Genomic DNA, 21,554 nt, shown 5'->3' with positions numbered 1-21,554 from the left:
TTCTTTGCTAAATCACAATCAATCAATCAATCAATCAATCAATCACTTTTTTCACTTTTCCACAATTTCACAAGTTGATGAGACTCGCCAAAAGCAATATTTAACAGTTCTAAAACTTCACTCAATTTGTTTTATCAAACAAACTTTCATAAAAATTATATGATCTATTTTTATAGAAACTGAATCACTAAGGCTACCAAAACATATGAAAAACGTTTTGACAGCTGGCAACAGCCAAAATATCCAATATGGCTCACACTGTATAGATCACACACATTTACCACCCCGACAATGTAAAAATTGTGTGAAACGAACTATGACGACACATGAAATAACATTCCTGTTACTTTTTAAACAAACTTTGTACATATTATTTTTGAACTCAAGAAAATGTGGAAAGATAAAGATTTTTCAATTCTGCAGCATTATGAGTAATTGCTTTTGTGAGCTAGATAAGAACATTAGCATCTTTACCAAACATTTCAGTCATTCGTTGAAACTTGTTGGCAGATTAAAACTCTGTTCCAGGCAGGGACTCGAACCTGGGACCATTGCCTTTCATGGGCAAGTGTTCTACAGGCAGAGCACATGTCTGTGAAAGGAAAAGGTCCCAGGTTCAAGTCCCAGTCTGGCGCACACTTTTAATCTGCCAGAAAATTTCAAATCAGCACACACTCTTCTGCAGAGTGAAAATTCATTCTGGATTTCATTCATTGATGTGCATCTCCACAACAAGGAATATTTTAAATGTGAAACGTCATTTGTGTTGGCATTCTCAGAGCAAATTACTGTTGAAACTGTAGTAAGACAGCTCAGAAGGTAAATATTCCAGGCTTGTTCCCACTGTTTTACTTAGAAACATCTATTCTACCAACTTACAGTACTTAAAATGACATTTCCAGATGTTTTATAGAACGTAAATAATGTCTTACTTTTAAAGTTGCATTGACTGTAGCAGTGAATACGAGCATATGTATGTGTATGTGTATGTGTGTGTGTGTGTGTGTGTGTGTGTGTGTGTGTGTGTGTGTGTGTGTGTGGGCGCGCGCACGCGTGTGCGGGTGTACGTGACAGTGTTTAAATTGTGTGTAATTTGCTCAATTCACACCATCCATTAAGTGCAGGCATGGTTATGGATGCAATTAGCATTGATAGGACAACGCTGAGGATTTGGCAATGCAAAATACCTGCACTGAACTCATCCTGAAGATCTGGATGGGCGACCAAAAGCAGAGGTGAGTGTCGGCTTACAAAGATCTTCTGCAGCGCAATGAAGACGACTCCAGCTTTTCGGAAAATGTTGCCACTGGAGATGAAACTTGGATATTTGAATATGACCCGGAAACAAAGTGCAAAGTTCTAAATGACACACTGTAGCTTCAAATATCCAAAAAAGACTCAAATGAGCAAATCCAGAGTAAAAGCCATGCTCATCATTTTCTTCGATCCTGTGGGGGTGGTCCACTATGAATTTGTACCTTAGGGGCAGACAGTGAATGGTGCTTTTTACCTAGAAGTGCTAAGAAGACTGAAGACAAGGGGTCAAGTCATAGGCAAAAATTGGAAATTGCACAATAACAATGCACGCAGCCACGCCTGCTCCTAGGTCCACCAACTACCTGACAATAAATAGCATCGAGCATGTGACAATTCCCCAAACCCCTTACAGTCCCGACTTGGCACTAGCAGACTGTTTCCTATTCCAAAAAATGAAATCACCCCTGGAAAGGACTCCACCACAAGACTAAGTGCTGTTAAATAATCTTGCACATGTATCCTTTAAGACCTTCCAAAATCTAAGTACCGGGGAGTCTTTAACTCATGGAAAAGCCACTGGCAAACGTGTGTCAAGGGCTAAACTTTGAAGAATTTTGAGGCATTGTAGTAATAACCAAAATAAATCTATTTTTCCATTATTTTTCCTGGTACTTTGTATACAAACCCTGTATAAAACTCAGTAATTAAAAAAAGGAAACAAAGCAAACACTATTGTAGAGGTGTGCAAGTTAACAGGTGAGAACGAAAAGCACAAGCACAAGGTATCTCTGTTTGAAACTAAACTGGAAATACTGGAAGGAGGTAAAAGGATGCAGTCAATGAGCAATAAAACTGCTTACAGTGTGGAACAGACAACAAATCAATTGATTTCAGTAACTAAGCTAATTATCAAATACCTACAGACGGGTGAAAAAATGAGTTACCAAACAAAGATATAAATTTGAAATACACCTTATGACAGCTCAGATATTATATTGCGATGCTATAGCAAAATACCATTCAACAAAAAATAAAGGGTGATATGCATAGTAAAAATGAAGAAGTCCAAATCATTACAACTGAAATTAAACTGAACTACCAATGAATCAAACCACTTCAACTGCATCATTCAATGCTCGGGCTGAGTACTGACACAGTACTTTTGACAAACACTGTTCTGAGTTACATCATACTGGAGCAGCAAAACAGGTGTGGCAGTGAAATGGGTGGTTTTGAATAAACCACCACCAACGATACCGATTTAATCACAGCGATATAAAAGAAATACAACATTAATTTACAATGTTTGCAGTTTACCGTATTTACTCGAATCTAAGCCGCACTTTTTTTCTGGTTTTTGTAGTCCAAAAAACCGCCTGCGGCTTAGAATCGAGTGCAAAGTAAGCGGAAGTTCTGAAAAATGTTGGTAGGTGCCGCCACAACTAACTTCTGTCGTCGTATATATGTAGCGCTACGCAGGCATGCTTCACAGGCACAAAGACAATTACTGGAACCAAAACCTCTGCGTCAGTAAATAAATAAAAGAAAAGGTGGAGGACAAGCTTTTTTTTCTCCGCCCCGAGTTTCGACCACTGCATTTTCATACATTATCCAACGAAGTAAATACAAATTCCGTATTTTTCCTCTTCGAACGTAGCAGCATTTCAATGTACTACGAAAATCCGACTGGCAAGACTGTTTGGGATATTTGTCAATATGGCCAACTCTGCTTTCTGAATTTTTTCCTAACTGTGAGAAGAAATGGTTGCTAACAGGAACTTTTATGAATTGTGAATCACATGCAGTATTCTCTTCACCATAAGAATAATACGAATATAAACATTTTGCCATGTATTCTTTCGTGTTTGCTGCTATCTCATTTAAATCCTGTCCGCCTAATAAACTACGAAACTAGAGTGAGACAACAGCAGATGCGGAAGAATATACATACCATGTCATGTTTATATTCGTATTGTTCTTATGCCTAATAGTGATACAGTCAAAAATGAAGCACGGCAATTGACTAGATTTTTAAATCTAAGATGACTCTAATTCCTGTGCACAATGTAATGTACTAAAGAGGCGTCTGCAAAGATTTTCAAACGGAAAAAATTTTCGCTAAATTCTCGTTCAGAACATCTTCCATCATACGCAGTCTATTATTTGATTCTTGTTGATCATTATCAAGGAAAGCACCAGTGTAAGTAGCAACGAATAGCAGTCTCATGCCATTGTTTTGCTAATGAGACGATTCCTCTCTGTTTTTTTTTTACTTGTAAGCGGCGGTAGCGTGCACGAAAGCAAGCCATGCAGCGAGCGGCGACAGGTCGTAAACCCTCATTTTCAGAATGCGACAAACAATGCATGACACAGTACAGTAATGCATTTTCAGCTTTGAGTGACGGAAACACCTATAACAAAGAGAACTGCACTTGTCAGATCAAAGAAAAATAAGCAATCAATTCAAACCAGACGAAGCACGTGAAAAAGGAAGGGTACCCGTATAAATACGGACGAAGCGCCTGATGCATAACAACGGCTACCTGGTAAAGCTTAACTGCTAAGCTTACGACTTGAACCAAACTACTACAGCTGTATCGTCATTCATTCAACCTAAATTGTGTCTCATATTACAACGGACCAAGTTTGTTTCGATTTGGAAGTGCGGCCTAAAACTTTTCTCTCCCCTTGAATTTCGAGTCTCAGATTTCAGGTGCGGCTTAGATTCGGGAAATTTTTTTTTCCTCGATTTCGAGTCTCATTTTTCAGGTGCGGCTTAGATTCGAGTAAATACGGTAAAGTGACCCACATTTCAAGCCAACAGAAGTCAGACATTACACCTAGCAAGATTGGCACTCAAATTCAATAAGTTCCTGACAAATTTGATCGCTCAGTTCCTGGATGGTGTATCATGGATCACACCAGAAGATATGAGATTTCAAATGACCCCAAGGGAAGAAGACGTCATGCTGAAAGAGCAGTGGGTCTTGAAGGCTAGGAAATGTCTCCATTCTTGGAAATGAGATGACCAGGAAAGACATTCTGCAGAACATTAACGGAACGCCACAAGGAGTGGCATGTGCCCCCCACCCCCTTGCTGGAAAAATGTTTTTGCAGTTATAGGAATATCAACAAGCTGTCACACTAGGAAATAGCTCAAAGCATTAACACAACATTCTGTATCACAGTAACACCACTGCCACGACCATCTTAAAAAAATAAGGCCCTATGATATCAAACAATGATATATCACACCACACTACCACTTTCTGACAGTGAAGTGGTGTTCACATGACTAGTATCTAAGGTTTTGCTTGTTAACACAGCCTGACATATAAAAATTAGCCTTATCAGTCATGATCAGATTGTTGCACTGGCCTAGGTTTTCGTTCACAACTTTCAACAATTCCCAACAAAAGCACAGTCTCTTTGAGAGGTCATCTTTATTCACTTTTTTGGATGGTATTGCAATTCCCAATGTAATATTTGCTGTACACTGTGATGCAATATGTCAACTGCAGTACATGCTTGCGTGCAGAACACCTGGGACTTTGGCTGAAGGCTTCTCCCAATCTCGCAACACTTTCTGACGTGTGCACCTCCCTTTCAACACTGTATTACCCATTTCCTCAAAATTCTGTACTCACACTTTGATAGCATGTGCCGACAAGACTGGGACATGATGTGTGTGAGAGTAAAAAGCATGAAACACACACTACATGGCCCATAGCTGTCGCTGTTTTTTGTAAAATGCCTTACACCAACAGCACATTGTTTGCTGGTCCATGACACCACCTTGACTCAACATCGATATGTGTGTCAATGGCAAAGGTTTGTTGTCCAGATGGCATGACTCCTGTTTTCCAATTCCTAACATAACAATCGCCTGTTTCGGTGTCACACCTATTGTACCTGTTTGTTCCAAATATTTCCAATTGGTTTAAAAATAAGGTTTCAAGACGGCAGGAGGCACTGTGGCTATGTATGTGTGATTTGTGTTTGTATGAATGTTTGTGTGCAATTCATATTTCCAAGGAAGGCCTTTTGGCTGAAAGTTTCAATCATTAGTTGTCTTTTCATTGTGCCTCTCTGCAACTCAATGCTTCTTCTGTGTGGTGAGCAGCAATCTACCCTTTTCATAATAATGTTGTTATTACCTGTACATCAAGGATTTTCCATTGTTTATTTCTTTTAAGAGCAAACTCAAATAAAGTGTTTGTAATAACCATAATTTTGATTGCAGAGAAATCTACCAAATCTTCACCTCTCATATATTTTCCCCCAAGCCAAAATTTCCTACAGTATTATTGGCTGTATAGGATCATATTATGGCATTAAAAACACCCAGATTGCAACATTATCTTTTTTTTAATGTTTTAACAGTTCTTCAATGTTCTCCATACACAGTCTCCACTTCTTCTAAGTCACGAGCTGTTGGTGGGAAATGTGTGTGAATTACTACCAAAGTCCACACAACTACTACTATTTTTACCATCATTAACCAGTTGCCAACGTGGTAAGTATTGTGAAAATTATTTGACCATTTTCCTCTTGTTACAATTTACATTTCATGCTTTCCTTTTCTCTCATCACCACTACAATTTACTGTAAAACCATCACTGTAGTAATCTCCACTTCCCTCCCAGCCTGTCTTACATATACCTAATATATCTAGTTCATTCTTCCTCATCTAATCTTTCACTTCATCCAGTTTTCCTGCTTTGACTAATGTTTGTATATTACGCCTTCTCATCTTCATCGTGGTTTTAGAGAGGACTAAGACCTGAGGACCCCTCTTAACTCTCCAGCCACATCTCGTCTTCCAAGAGCCATGATCAATAGTTAATTCCTCATTAGTATCACCTCCATGGTGGCATTCCACTGAACAAGATGTATTAAGTAATAGGTTACGACTAACTCTAGAAAGCATGAAGTGATTTGACTGACCATTCTAAACTTTCGCCTGCCTCTAACGACAGTACATTTTTTCATAAAACCAACTATTTTGTGACTGGTTTCTTTCCAAAAGAGATTTCACTGTAAAAATTACAGACATATATTAATACTCCCTGCTTTTATTTCTCACCATACACCTATAATCATGGCAGCAGTCCTTCTGACCATGTAATGCTTATTTATGCGCCTAAGCCATCTGAGAATGCTGAAAATGATGAGTTGTGTTGGAAGTGACTGACACGGTGTAGTGATGCACACTGAAGCTTCTGTGCTAATTATTACATCTCGCTATAAGTAAAGTGCTTGGTGGTGCATAAGTTTTGAAACAGATTTTGAAAATGGCTCCTAAGTTGTTAGACAACGAAGCACCAAAATATTTAGAACATCTACAGCCAATTTCAGAGCAAGAGCCTGATTGTAGTGAAATTGAAAGATAAGTACAAACTACTAGCAATGATTCTATAGCATGATAGTGCTGAATCAAGAAAAACTATACCAATGACTCTTATAGCAGCAAGACAGACTCCTCCACTGAAATCAGCATATCTTTCGGCACAGAATGACATTTGATACAACAGAAGAAGACAGGGAGGAAGAAAGAAGTGTCATCACTTCACTTTTTTTACAGCTGGAATTCAGAAAAGAGATTGAGAGATTTTAGATCACAAATGCAGCTGAAAAACTACAAAAGCAAAAAGTTTTCTGACAGACAGCAGGACCAAGGCCACTTGCTAAGAGAAACATCAAAGTTCACAGCACTACAAACTACTTCTTAGTGCCTGTATGCAAATGGTAAAACAGTGAAACATAAAACTGTGCACCGAGATGAAAGCTCAAAAACGACTTCAAAATAGTAACTGGTGTGTTTCTATTTCTGAAGTTGACAAAATGTTGCAGCTTTGTGAGTTTGTGGCTTTTTTTGCACCAAGGGAATTGACACTGATATCAAGTGGTAAGTGATATCGAAGTCTGGAGTCATTTAAAAATTGTTTCTCGCTTTACAGCTCTGGACAAAACATCACAATTGATGATGGGTCTTAAGACACATGTAGATTAATACCGTACATGGGAGATAAATTTGCCATCAAAGTTTGGTTATCACTGGATGCAGACACCAAACAGATGTTCAACTTATTTCCATGAGACAGAAAGAATGGACATCAACCAGAGAATCATAACATTTCCAAATACTTTAGCACGAAACTTGAGGCACCATTCCTTTGAATGGGAAGGAATTGTGATTATAGATATCTCTTCACATATTTGCAAAAGGCCACTATACTGAAGAGTAAACATATCAAGCCAAATGAGTTCAGCGGACAGCGATCATCAGAAAGAATGTTCTAAGCACCACTGTTTGATACTACTGTGATGAAGCATGGACATAAAACCTGGTTTATTTATCAAGAGAAAGAACGAAATAATGTTCCCATTCTCAGTATGCTTCATTCAAGTATAGAAATTGGGAAAAACTCGAAAAGTATTCCAGAATTTTAGATTAAAATTAAATGTGGAGTAACTATACTGGACCAGTTGGCTATAAAACATATAGTCAAAGAGCTTCACAGATATGGGAAGTGAAAATGTTTTACAATACATTGGCCTTTGCCTGAATAAATGAACCGACTTGACATATGTGACAGCTGGAAAAAAAACTTGTGTTTGGAAAATGTATAAAACTTTGTGTCCGGAACTCAAGTTGTGTGTTTGTTTTTTTTTAACACAATTTTACTTTTTTTATACTCCATGAACCACGGACCTTGCCATTGGCAGGGAGGCTTGCGTGCCTCAGCAATACCAATGGCCCTACCATAGGTGCAACCACAATGGAGGGGTATCTGTTGAGACGCCAAACAAACATGTGGCTCCCGAAGAGGGGCAGCAGCCTTTTCAGTAGCTACAGGGGCAACAGCCTGGATGATTGACTGATCTGGTCTTGTAACACTAACCAAAACAGCCTTGCTGTGCTGGCACTGCGAACGGCTGAAAGCAAGGGGAAACTACAGCCGTAATTTTTCCCGAGGGCATGCAGCTTTACTGTATGGTTAAATGATGATGGCGTCCTCTTGGGTAAAATATTCTGAAGGTAAAATAGTCCCCCATTCGGATCTCCGGGCGGGGACTACTCAAGAGGACATCGTTATCAGGAGAAAGAAAACTGGCGTTCTACGGATCGGAGCGTGGAATGTCAGATCCCTTAATCGGGCAGGTAGGTTAGAAAATTTAAAAAGGGAAATGGATAGGTTAAAGTTAGATATAGTGGGAATTAGTGAAGTTCGGTGGCAGGAGGAACAAGACTTTTGGTCAGATGAATACAGGGTTATAAATACAAAATCAAATAGGGGTAATGCAAGAGTAGGTTTAATAATGTTTAAAAAGATAGGAGTGCGGGTAAGCTACTACAAACAGCATAGTGAACGCATTATTGTGGCTAAGATAGACACGAAGCCCATGCCTACTACAGTAGTACAAGTTTATACACTCCTGGAAATTGAAATAAGAACACCGTGAATTCATTGTCCGAGGAAGGGGAAACTTTATTGACACATTCCTGGGGTCAGATACATCACATGATCACACTGACAGAACCACAGGCACATAGACACAGGCAACAGAGCATACACTAGTACAGTGTATATCCACCTTTCGCAGCAATGCAGGCTGCTATTCTCCCATGGAGACGATCGTAGAGATGCTGGATGTAGTCCTGTGGAACGGCTTGCCATGCCATTTCCACCTGGCGCCTCAGTTGGACCAGCGTTCGTGCTGGACGTGCAGACCGCGTGAGACGACGCTTCATCCAGTCCCAAACATGCTCAATGGGGGACAGATCCGGAGATCTTGCTGGCCAGGGTAGTTGACTTACACCTTCTAGAGCACGTTGGGTGGCACAGGATACATGCGGACGTGCATTGTCCTGTTGGAACAGCAAGTTCCCTTGCCGGTCTAGGAATGGTAGAACGATGGGTTCGATGACGGTTTGGATGTACCGTGCACTATTCAGTGTCCCCTCGACGATCACCAGTGGTGTACGGCCAGTGTAGGAGATCGCTCCCCACACCATGATGCCGGGTGTTGGCCCTATGTGCCTCGGTCGTATGCAGTCCTGATTGTGGCGCTCACCTGCACGGCGCCAAACACGCATACTACCATCATTGGCACCAAGGCAGAAGCGACTCTCATCGCTGAAGACGACACGTCTCCATTCGTCCCTCCATTCACGCCTGTCGCGACACCACTGGAGGCGGGCTGCACGATGTTGGGGCGTGAGCGGAAGACGGCCTAACGGTGTGCGGGACCGTAGCCCAGCTTCATGGAGACGGTTGCGAATTGTCCTCGCCGATACCCCAGGAGCAACAGTGTCCCTAATTTGCTGGGAAGTGGCGGTGCGGTCCCCTACGGCACTACGTAGGATCCTACGGTCTTGGCGTGCATCCGTGCGTCGCTGAGGTCCGGTCCCAGGTCGACGGGCACGTGCACCTTCCGCCGACCATTGGCGACAACATCGATGTACTGTGAAGACCTCACGCCCCACGTGTTGAGCAATTCGGCGGTACGTCCACCCGGCCTCCCGCATGCCCACTATACGCCCTCGCTCAAAGTCCGTCAACTGCACATACGGTTCACGTCCATGCTGTCGCGGCATGCTACCAGTGTTAAAGACTGCGATGGAGCCCCGTATGCCACGGCAAACTGGCTGACACTGACGGCGGCGGTGCACAAATGCTGCGCAGCTAGCGCCATTCGACGGCCAACACCGCGGTTCCTGGTGTGTCCGCTGTGCCGTGCGTGTGAACATTGCTTGTACAGCCCTCTCGGAGTGTCCGGAGCAAGTATGGTGGGTCTGACACACCGGTGTCAATGTGTTCTTTTTTCCATTTCCAGGAGTGTATGCCAACTAGCTCTGCACAGGATGAAGAAATTGATGAAATGTATGATGAGATAAAAGAAATTATTCAGGTAGTAAAGGGAGATGAAAATTTAATAGTCATGGGTGACTGGAATTCGAGAGTAGAAAAGGGGAGAGAAGGAAACGTAGTAGGTGAATACGGATTGGGGTTAAGAAATGAAAGAGGAAGCCGCCTGGTAGAGTTTTGCACAGAGCATAACTTAATCATAGCTAACACTTGGTTCAAGAATCATGAAAGAAGGTTGGATACATGGAAGAATCCTGGAGATACTAGTAGGTATCAGATAGATTATATAATGGTAAGACAGAGATTTAGGAACCAGGTTTTAAATTGTAAGACATTTCCAGGGGCAGATGTGGACTCTGACCACAATCTATTGGTTATGAACTGCAGACTAAAATTGAAGAAACTGCAAAAATGTTGGAATTTAAGGAGATGGGACCTGGCTAAACTGACAGAACCAGAGGTTGCACAGAGTTTCAGGGAGAGCGTAAGGGAACAATTAACAGCAGTGGGGGAATGAAGTACAGTAGAAGAAGAATGGGTAGCTCTGAGTGATGAAGTAGTGAAGGCAGCAGAGGATCAAGTAGGTAAAAAGATGAGGGCTGCGAGAAATCCTTGGGTAACAGAAGAATATTGAATTTAATTGATGAAAGGAGAAAACATAAAAATGCAGTAAATGAAGCAGGCAAAAAGAAATACAAACGACTCAAAAATGAGATCAACAGGAAGTGCAAAATGGCTAAGCAGGGATGGCTAGAGGACTAATGTAAGGATGTAGAGGCTTATCTCACTAGGGGCAAAATAGATACTGCCTACAGGAAAATTAAAGAGACCTTTGGAGAAAAGAGAGCCACTAGTATGAATATCAAGAGCTCATATGGAAACCCAGTTCTAAGCAAAGAAGGGAAAGCAGAAAGGTGGAAGGAGTATTTCGAGGGTCTATATAAGGGCGATGTACTTGAGGACAATATTATAGAAATGGAAAAGGATGTAGATGAAGAAGAATGGGAGATACGATACTGCGTGATGAGTTTGATAGAGCTCTGAAAGACGTAAGACGAAACAAGGCCCCGGAAGTAGACAACATTCCATTAGAACTACTGACGGCCTTGGGAGAGCCAGTCCTGACAAAACTCTACCATCTGGTGAGCAAGATGTATGATACAGGCGAAATACCCTCAGACTTCAAGAAGAATATAATAATTCCAATGCCAAAGAAAGCAGGTGTTGACAGATGTGAAAATTACCGAACTATCAGTTTAATAAGTCACAGCTGCAAAATACTAACACGAATTCTTTACAGACGAATGGAAACACTGGTAGAAGCCGACCTCGGGGAAGATCAGTTTGGATTCCGTAGAAATGTTGGAACATGTGAGGCAATACTGACCTTACGACTTATCTTAGAAGAAAGATTAAGAAAAGACAAACCTACTTTTCTAGCATTTATAGACTTAGAGAAAGCTTTTGACAATGGTGACTGGAATACTCTCTTTCAAATTCTGAAGGTGGCAGGGGTAAAATACAGGGAGTGAAAGGCTATTTACAATTTGTACAGAAACCAGGTGGCAGTTATAAGAGTCGAGGGACATGAAAGGGAAGCAGTGGTTGGGAAGGGAGTGAGACAGGGTTGTAGCCTCTCCCCAATGTTATTCAATCTGTATATTGAATAAGCAGTAAAGGAAACAAAAGAAAAATTCGGAGTAGGTATTAAAACCCATGGAGAAGAAATAAAAACTTTGAGGTTTGCCGATGACATTGTAATTCTGTCAGAGACAGCAAAGGACTTGGAAGAGCAGTTGAATGGAATGGACAGTGTCTTGAAAGGAGGATACAAGATGAACATCAACAAAAGCAAAACGAGGATAATGGACTGTAGTCGAATTAAGTCGGGTGACGCTGAGGGAATTAGATTAGGAAATGAGACACTTAAAGTAGTAAAGGAGTTTTGCTATTTGGGGAGCAAAATAACTGATGATGGTTGAAGTAGAGAGGATATAAAATGTAGACTAGCAATGGCAAGGAAAGCATTTCTGAAGAAGAGAAATTTGTTAACATCGAGTACAGATTTAAGTGTCAGGAAGTCATTTCTGAAGGTATTTGTTTGGAGTGTAGCCATGTATGGAAGTGAAACATGGACAATAAATATTTTGGACAAGAAGATAATAGAAGCTTTCAAAATGTGGTGCTACAGAAGAATGCTGAAGATTAGATGGGTAGATCACATAACTAATGAGGAGGTATTGAATAGAATTGGGGAGAAGAGGAGTTTGTGGCACAACTTGACAAGAAGAAGGGACCGGTTGGTAGGACATGTTCTGAGGCATCAGGGGATCACAAATTTAGCATTGGAGGGCAGTGTGAAGGGTAAAAATCGTAGAGGGAGACCAAGAGATGAATACACTAAGCAGATTCAGAAGGATGTAGGTTGCAGTAAGTACTGGGAGATGAAGAAGCTTACACAGGATAGAGTAGCATGGAGAGCTGCATCAAACCAGTCTAAGGACTGAAGACCACAACAACGACAACAACATACTCTTACCTCAAAATGAGTGAAATCACAAACAAAAATAACTATAAATGAAAATAATTTATGACTTAAGTTTAAATATTCTTTTCATAAAGCTATTTTCTCAGTAGTTAATAGTGTATTAAAACAGAAAAGAAAGATACCTCTACCACTGCAACCAGATTCCCCAATGCTCAAGTTTTAGATACATACAAAGTCTGGTGGTTCTATTGGTCATAGGCTTTCTTTTACTGCCATACCTCATAATTCATTTTTTAAAGGATAACTTCGATGATGACTGTGTCCTATCCAGTCAACCCCTTCTTTCTGCACATTTATTCAATAGCATGTCCATAATGCCAGGCTATGTAAAACATTTCATGAAGTATGAGTACCATATTATTTCACAAACTGGCCGAGGCCCCATACAATGTGCCAGGAATTTTCCAAAATTTATTTTTGCTAGCATTCTCTAATGTCCTCTAGTCACCAAAAAGTTATTACCCATTTTCCTAAATTTAAGATGCACATATTTTCCTAACAAGGAAAACTTTCCATCCCCCCCCTCCCCCAATGTTTTGTGGTAAGATAGCCCAGTGGATAGCCTGTCAAAAGCTGAACACAGATGAAATATGAAAACAAGAAGAATGTGTACTGAACTGTGAAAAAAGGCGAAACAGAAATGGTGAACAGTCTAACTGTAACAAATGCAATATCGAGAAGTTGGACAGCTGCAGCGTCACAGTTAAATGGTAATGGTGTTGGACTGCCACTCTACAAGCCACGTCCAAAACTCCCTCGTGCCTTCCCCTCTCCCCCCCCCCCTCCCCCCCGAACATTATGAATGGTTCGTCCCGTCATGGAAATGTTTGTTCTCTTTCTGTAGTCTTGGCAGTTGTCATACTACACATCGGTTATAGAATATGAGTCATGTGGTAAGAATACATTACCAACCCAAGTAAATGTGATGAGTAATGAGAGCAGGCAAGATATCACATACATGTTTCACAGAAATGACAACAACAAATAAACAGGTGTGAACTATGTTGCAACAAAGGGATTCCAGAGTCGAAACTTCCAAAATGGAATGCAACATCAAAAACATTTAAAACATATGTTCTGACAGAGCACAGAGAAACTGTGCAATTGTGAAACTGTTGCACACATTTGTTGGAACTTACATGACAAACTATTATGTTTTCATCATTTCCTTGGGAGTGATCACATTCACATTCATACAGACACCTAAATCGGGCAAAGAGGCATATTTCACTAGGCGTACAAATTAGGTAAACCAATCAGAGATTCCTATACAACACACGTCCTGTCATTAATGCCATGCCTTGTCATCAAACGTTTGCAATTCTAATTCGAAAGCCACCTCCTTTTAGCAGCTAATAGAGTAGTTATGCAGACTCAACTGTCTTTAAAGGTCCCTTAACTTACACTTTCTTGCAAATGGACATTACACCACGACACAGACACAAATTTGAATACAGTGAACAGCAGGAGAGGAAAAAAAAAATGGCACAAGTGAGGTCTGAACACAAGTTGCCTGCTTGGCAATCCAACACCTTGACCGCTTAACCATGACACCGTTGCTAATTATTGTTGCTCCATATTGCATATCTTGTCCCTGGACTGTTCAATGCTAATTTTTTTTATTTTTTTTTTATTTCACAGTTCAGTACAACTTCTTCCCGTTTTTGTGTTTGATCTGTGTTTAGTTTTTGACAGGCTGTCCACTGGGTCCTCTTACCACTAAATCTGAGGGGATTGTGATGGGGAGTTTCCCTTTTAAGTATAACATCTGTAACATATAAGCAGGGAGAAGAAAGAAGAAAAATAAAGAATGAATTACACTATTTGGAGCAGCACACTAATTATAAGCAAAAAGCTACAAATAAACATGCACACACACACACGTACATGTACACTTGTGAACAGACATGCACGCAGTATACAAAATATAATGTGGATAGTGTACTAAAAACACCACAGAAAAAGCAAATTACAACAAAATAACGTGAATTCAATATGAAGAACCCAACATAATCAAAATATGAAGTTGAATGTAATTTACATAGAAATGGCGGGAGGGGGAAGATGATTAAGAAATCCCACAAAGAATGTGTCTATGCAAAATGCAAAACAATACTTTTAACTACAAAAAAAGTCTTCCATGACACTTACCAAAATTTAGGAGAATACAGGACCTTCTGTAAAAACACACATATTACAAAGTTGACTATTTTATTTGACCTCCAACACTAGCAAAGGTATACTTATAAAAATATTCATACGTAAATGATATCTTTGTAAAATACGAATTTCATTGTATGTGCTTAAGTTTTTCATCTGGTAAATTACACAATGAAAAATGTCAGTTTTCTTCTCCATATTTTAAACCAATTAGCTACAGGCAGTAATGGCATTCATGTTCCCCTGAGACATTAGTGGTTTCTAAATTATCGAAGCACACACAACTGTCAACTACAGCATCTCAAGCCGAAGTGTGTGTGTGTGTGTGTGTGTGTGTGTGTGTGTGTGTGGGCGCGCGCACCTGTATCTCTCATTCTTTACAAACGAAGTCTGTGGCTGAAAGCTACATCTGAGTGTCATATAATCATGCCTGTCTGCAACTTGATGTGCCTTCTTTGTGGTAAGCAGTAATCTATCTTTTCCTACATTGTTAACTACATGTTTTAAGTTTTCTTACATTTGTAACTACAGGTTTCAATACACAGGTAACATAGTTACTTCATTACTTTCATGTTTTCAAAATTCATTTCTCTGAAATCAACGAAGACTATTATAGTCACGTTTCAAATAGAACTCTTTGAAACGACAAATGGATTGAACCCGCAGCTGAAATAAAATATCCTTCAAAAATCTACTTCCCAGTTGCTGAAAAAGCATCAAAGAGCAGAGCCAACTATAAAATTTACCAGCAATGTTGAATCTTTAGGGTTACGATTTTTCCTTCAACTGGTATAGTACAAAAACATATTTTGAATGTGAGCAAAACCTTCCCAAGCCCTGGTCTAGGGGACAAGGAACAGGAAATGGTTGGAAAAAATTATGGAATTTCAATCTTTCCTGCTAATCTGTCGTTACTTCCTAATAATTTTCTTTACACTGTGTTCCTCCTCACACCACGGACTATTCCTTCCTTTCAACAACTACGCATTTCGACAGTGTCCTATCATTACTGGTATGAACGAATTTTGAAAGCTTCCAAAATCTCGGAATCCAACTTCAAAAACTGTGTATATGACTCTTTCTCAAGTGGTTCGTTTTAGCGGCTCCTGTCATAAGGTAAAACCAAATTCAGTAGCAAGGATATATAAGTGTTGCCCTTATTTACAAAAAAATATGATATAAACGATATGATACTGTGCTTAAAACAAGTTTACAATCTCTATATGATCTTGAAGAAACTTTTTTCTGGATCTGTTTCCAGTGTGTGTGTCGCAGAGTTCTAGATTTTCTCAATCACGTCAAGCTTCAGGTACATTTGTGGTTCTGGGAACAAGGAACAGTCCACAGATGACAAATCTGGTGGATAAGTTAGAGGGTTTTAGTATTTGGAGATGACTTTAACCTACCGAGTATAAACTGGGATGTCTATGGAATCATTGCATGGGGTACAAACAGTCATTCAAAGTACTTTTGAATGAGTTTCCTACTTTGAGCAGCTAGTTCAACAGCTCACGCTCAGTGGAAGTATCTTAGATCCTGTAGCTAGAAATAAGCCAGACGTTACTGACAATTCCATAATAAAAATGTCAATTGGTGATCATGATGTCATTATATCAACAATTACGTAAGTTAATAAATCAGGTAAGAAATCTAAGAGAGTGTTCCTACTAGGAAGAGCAGATAAGCAGTTATTAGTATCTTATTTAGACTGTGAACTGACCTCACTTAGTTCCAATTAAGATGGACATAGAGGAACTATGGGCAAAGTTTATGCAGATTGTAAATTGTGGTCTGGAGAATTACGTGCCTAGTACGTGGGTTAAGGATGGAGAAGACCCACCATGGTTTAACAAAAAGTTTCGGAAAATGCTGAGGAAGCAGAGGCTGTCGCACTCTTGGTTCAAAAGAGAACACATAAATGACAACAGGCAATGGCTAGTAGAGATTCGTGCATCTGTGAAAAGATCTGTGAGTGAAGCATACAATAAACTACCACTGTCATACCTTAGCAAATGATCTGGCAGAAAACCCGAGACAATTCTGGTCACATGTAAAATCGCTAAGTGGGTCTAAAGCTTACATCCTGTAACATGTTGACCAGTGTGGTGTGGCAGTTGAAGATAGCAAAATGAAAGCCAAAGTTTTAAATTCCTTGATCAAGAAATTGTTCAAAGAGGAGAATCCTACAATCTACCATTGTTTGATCATTTGAACAGCCTCCGATACGATATATAAGACACAGTAATAAGCATTCCTGGTCTAGAGAAAAGACTGATTGGGCTGAAAACAAATACAACACTAGATCCAGATGCAATGCTTATTCGGTATTTCAAACAGTACTTCTGACACTGGCCCCTTACCTAGCTCGCATTTATTTTGAATCTCACCCAGCACAAAGTCCCAAGTGACTTGAAAAAGTGCAGGTGACCCCTGTATGTAAGAAGGGCACAAGAATGGGCCTGCAAAATTACTGACCAATAGCTCTAACATCAGTTTGCTGCAGAATCCTTGAACATATTCTCAGTTCAAATTTAACTGAATTTTCTTGAGACCGAGAAGCTCATGTCCATGAATCAGCATGGTTTTATAAAGCATTGCTCATTCAAAATGCAGCTTGCCCTTTACTCACATGATACAGTGCTAACTATAGATAAAGGAGAACAGGCAGGTTCCATATTTATAGACTTCTGGAAAGCATTTGATACAATGCCCCATCGTGGGTTGTTAAAGAAGATACGAGCATGTGGAAGGTTCACAAATATGCGAGTGGCTCTCAGACTTCTCAAGTTATAGAACCTAGTATGTTCTCCTTGATGGTGAGTGTTCACGAGAGACAAAGGTATCGTCAGGAATGCCCCAGGGAAGTGCAATAGCACCACTATTATTCTTTTGGAAGTGTGATAGGACTGCTCTTATTCTTTATACACATAAATGACGTGGCGAACAGGGTGGGCAGTAATATGCAGTTGTTTCCTGATGATGCTGTGGTGTATAGCACTCACTCTGTCATCAGGCCACAAGTGGCCCATCGGGACCATCCGACCGCTGTGTCATCCTCAGCTGAGCATGCGGATAGGTGGGGCGTGTGGTCACCACACCGCTCTCCTGGTCATTACGATGGTGTTCTTTGACCGGAGCCGATACTATTCGGTTGAGTAGCTCCTCAACTGGCATCATGAGGCTGAGTGCACCCCGAAAAATGGCAACAGTGCATGGCGGCCTGGATGGTCACCCATCCAAATGACAGGCATGCCCGACAGCGCTTAACTTCGGTGATCTGATGGGAACCGGGGTATCCACTGCGGCAAGGCCATTGCCTGTGGTGTATAGTAGGATGTCGAAACTGAGTGACTGTAGGAGGATACAAGAGGACTTGGACAAAATTTCTAGATGGTGTGACGAATGACAGCTAGCTCTAAAAGTAGAAAAATGTAAGTTAATGGAGATGAGTAGGAAAAACAAATCTGTAATGTTCAGATACAGCATTAGTAGAGTCCTGCTTTACACAGTCATGTCATTCAAATATCTGGACGTAACACTGCAAAGCGATATGAAATGGAATGAGCATGTGAGGATTGTGATAGGGAAAGCAAGTGGTCAACTTCAGTTTATTGGGAGAATTCTATGAAAGCGCGGTTCATCTGTAAAGGAGACCGCATTTAGGACACTGGTGTGACTATTTGCGAGTACTGCTCAAATGTTTGCAATCTGTATCAGGTCAAATTAAAGGACAACATCCAAGCAATTCAGAGGCAGGCTGCTAGATTTGTTACTGGTAGGTTCGAACAACATGCAAGTGTTACACAGATGCTTCAGGAACTCAAATGGGAATCCCTGGAGGGAAGGCGACATTCTTTTCAAAGAACACTACTGAGAAAATTCATACATTGCACATAAGGACCACAAAAACAAGATACGAAACATTTGAGTTCATACGGAGGCATATAGACAGTTGTTTTTCCCTTTCTTTATTTGCAAGTGGAACACAAAAGGAAATAACTAGTAATGGTATAGGTACCCTCCACCACATGCCATATGATGGATTTTAGAATCTCTCTGTAGATGTCAAAATAGTAGATGTGACTTGCTGATGGTTTGTTGTTTTGTTGGCAAAGAAATCTGGAGTGTGTCATGTAAAAAAAGAATAAATAAAATAAAAGAGCAGTAAAAATTATCTCAATGGAGGTATACACGCTGTGTTTTGCGATCAAAACAATACAATCAAATTCTTCTTCACCACTGACTTTTGAAAGCAATTTTTCCAGTCCTGTAGATATTTCACATACCTATTTAGAAGTTTTATTTCCTTACCACGTAAGCATACCAGCATAGCTGTGGCGGTGTGCATTTTCTCTGACTGTGGCCTCCTTTGGCCTGTTGCACAGTGGCAGTTTTTGCAGAGGAGTAAAATTATTGTAATTACTTGAGATTTTATTGAGGCCTCCACAAGTAATATACTTTGTTATTGAGCACAGTGTGACCATTTACAACCAACCTTCATGACTGCAATCAAGTTATTTCGAGAGAGGAACTTTAAATCAATTAATTTTAATTCTGAACAAACATACTAACTTGTATCTCTAATAATGGACAAACTTGCATCAGAGACAGCATTATGATTTTCAAATCAAGTGTATGTAACTTCAACCAGTTATGAGCTGTAATGTGACAGACCAGGAGACAAAATTATGAAGTTCTTAATGCCAGAACTGATGATAGTCCTGAAAAACAGGTCGTGTATAAAAAAACAAATTTTTTAAGCGACTGATAATATGACCATTCTTGATTGCACTAGGATATGTTTATTCCTTCATGCTTATATAGGCTTCTTTTTGGCTTTCAAAATCAGTTTTACATTAATGCCTGAAATCACATGCTCAAACTGTTTACTTTGGAAATGTTAGATGTATTAGGACTGAAAATTCATCTCTTAATCAAAAAGTAATTTATTACCTTATAGAATTAACTGTTAGCATAACGCAACTAATGAAATTTTATACAGAAAAACATACTTAATGATGATTTAACTTACGTAAAGTGAATTTGCAATTCTGGTAGAACATTTTTCAACACTTGGATTTATATAAAAGTATAATTGGAGATTTATCATGTTTAAGCACTAATAATGTTTCAAAATACATCACTTAGCCATTATTGTAATCTGCAACAGAGTTCTAGCTAAAATTTGCAATAGTTACAATGCAGGACCAATCTGTGTCAATTTGTTCCATGTACAAGTTTTGTAACATTTTGGTGCAAATGAAAAGAATAAACAGATCATAAAATAGCAATATTTGTCTGGTTATTACATAACATTACAAAAAGAAAAACCCAGGCAGAATTGAGTTACACTTCCCAGAAATAAGTATTTTCTTAAAAATTGATTTAGTTGTGCTTTTTAATTCAGTGTTTTTGACTCTTAATGGTGCACATTTGCAATTTGTTCCAATTAAATCGTCTATAGTGTTTTAAAAGTTCAAACATGTATCAGTGACTTTTCATAAATCAATGAATGGTTACATTACAGAGACCTGAGCTATGTTTCAAAGAATACATTCAAAACATTACAATTTAGTGCACAAATTTCTCATTGATTTGGTGTAGTGCTCTGTTCTAAGATTACAACCAAACTCTCGGTTGTTTAGTGTACACAGGAAACTATTAGGTGAAAATAGGATTAACTGATGTGTACTTCTCCACCTGTTCATGTGGTGCCTAAATTTTAGTTCTAATAGCTTTTCTGTAGGAGCAGTTCACAACCAGTAAAACGCTTGTGCCAAGTGTTTGCATAACTGTCAATTAAGGATAACAACACTTAATAACACAGCTCTACTGTTCACTTTCTCCCTTATCATTGCATGGAGGACAAACTTTGTACACAGTTTCTGCTAGTTCAAACCTTCATGCAAGTTACTATAAACCACTGTCAATTCTACCATTAGATACATCTTTTTCTGACCGTCTTCGATCAATTTAATGACAGTGTTCAACTCAGTGTTGGTTCACTATACTACTCAATCACGGTATTATTGCACTTGGCCGGTACTGGAAACGCGCATTGATGTTACAGTAAAGAAGTACTGTGGTGACTAAGGAATGTACATCATACTGCCAATGTTTTCAGGTCAGTTGTGCATATACTACTAATCCCGATTATGTGCCTACTCACGATAAGCTAACCAAAGCATCCTCACTGCCAGGTGCAATAATGTTTTGGTCGACTATGACAACTTCTGAGGCCATTTACGTGTCTTCAAAAACAGCTCCGTAAAGGAACTTAACTGCTACCACCACCCCCCCCCCCCCCCCCACACACACACACATGTTGTAGTAGACAGTCACAAACTTAAAGAGTGGCTTTACTGATGCCTCTCAATGTGACCAAGTATTATAAGAACCATCTCAACATTGCTGGTGCAGGAAAGAGGCACAGTAATCACAACTGTAGGGAAACAGAAGTGGATGAGAACTTTATCATTATTCTTCAAACAAACAGTACAACAGTCTGTGGTAACAGCACTTGTCCATTAATTCCTAATGTATACTGTAGCTCATTTGTATTTGCCAATCCAGTGAAATAATGCAATCTGAAGAACAAAAATGGGATTATAAATCCCCAAAATTATACTGAACTTAGCAGTACAATTTCTTAACAGTACAAAGAGTATGCAAAAGTGCAGACTGTTGGCTAGAATTCTACGACAAAAATATGTTCA

The 21,554-nt window shown here is 39.7% G+C and overlaps 1 protein-coding gene across 1 annotated transcript in view; it reads right to left on the bottom strand.

Annotated features, from left to right (window-relative positions):
* Nucleotides 1-21,554, bottom strand: part of LOC124609885 (3'-5' ssDNA/RNA exonuclease TatD) — a 62,410-nt gene that overhangs the window by 33,692 nt on the left and 7,164 nt on the right. The gene's annotated exons all lie outside the window — the stretch shown is intronic.

Source organism: Schistocerca americana, chromosome 1 (assembly GCF_021461395.2).
Source record: "Schistocerca americana isolate TAMUIC-IGC-003095 chromosome 1, iqSchAmer2.1, whole genome shotgun sequence".
In the NCBI taxonomy this organism is placed as follows: Eukaryota; Metazoa; Arthropoda; class Insecta; order Orthoptera; family Acrididae; genus Schistocerca; species Schistocerca americana.
This window is presented reverse-complemented; position numbering and strand designations above follow the sequence as displayed.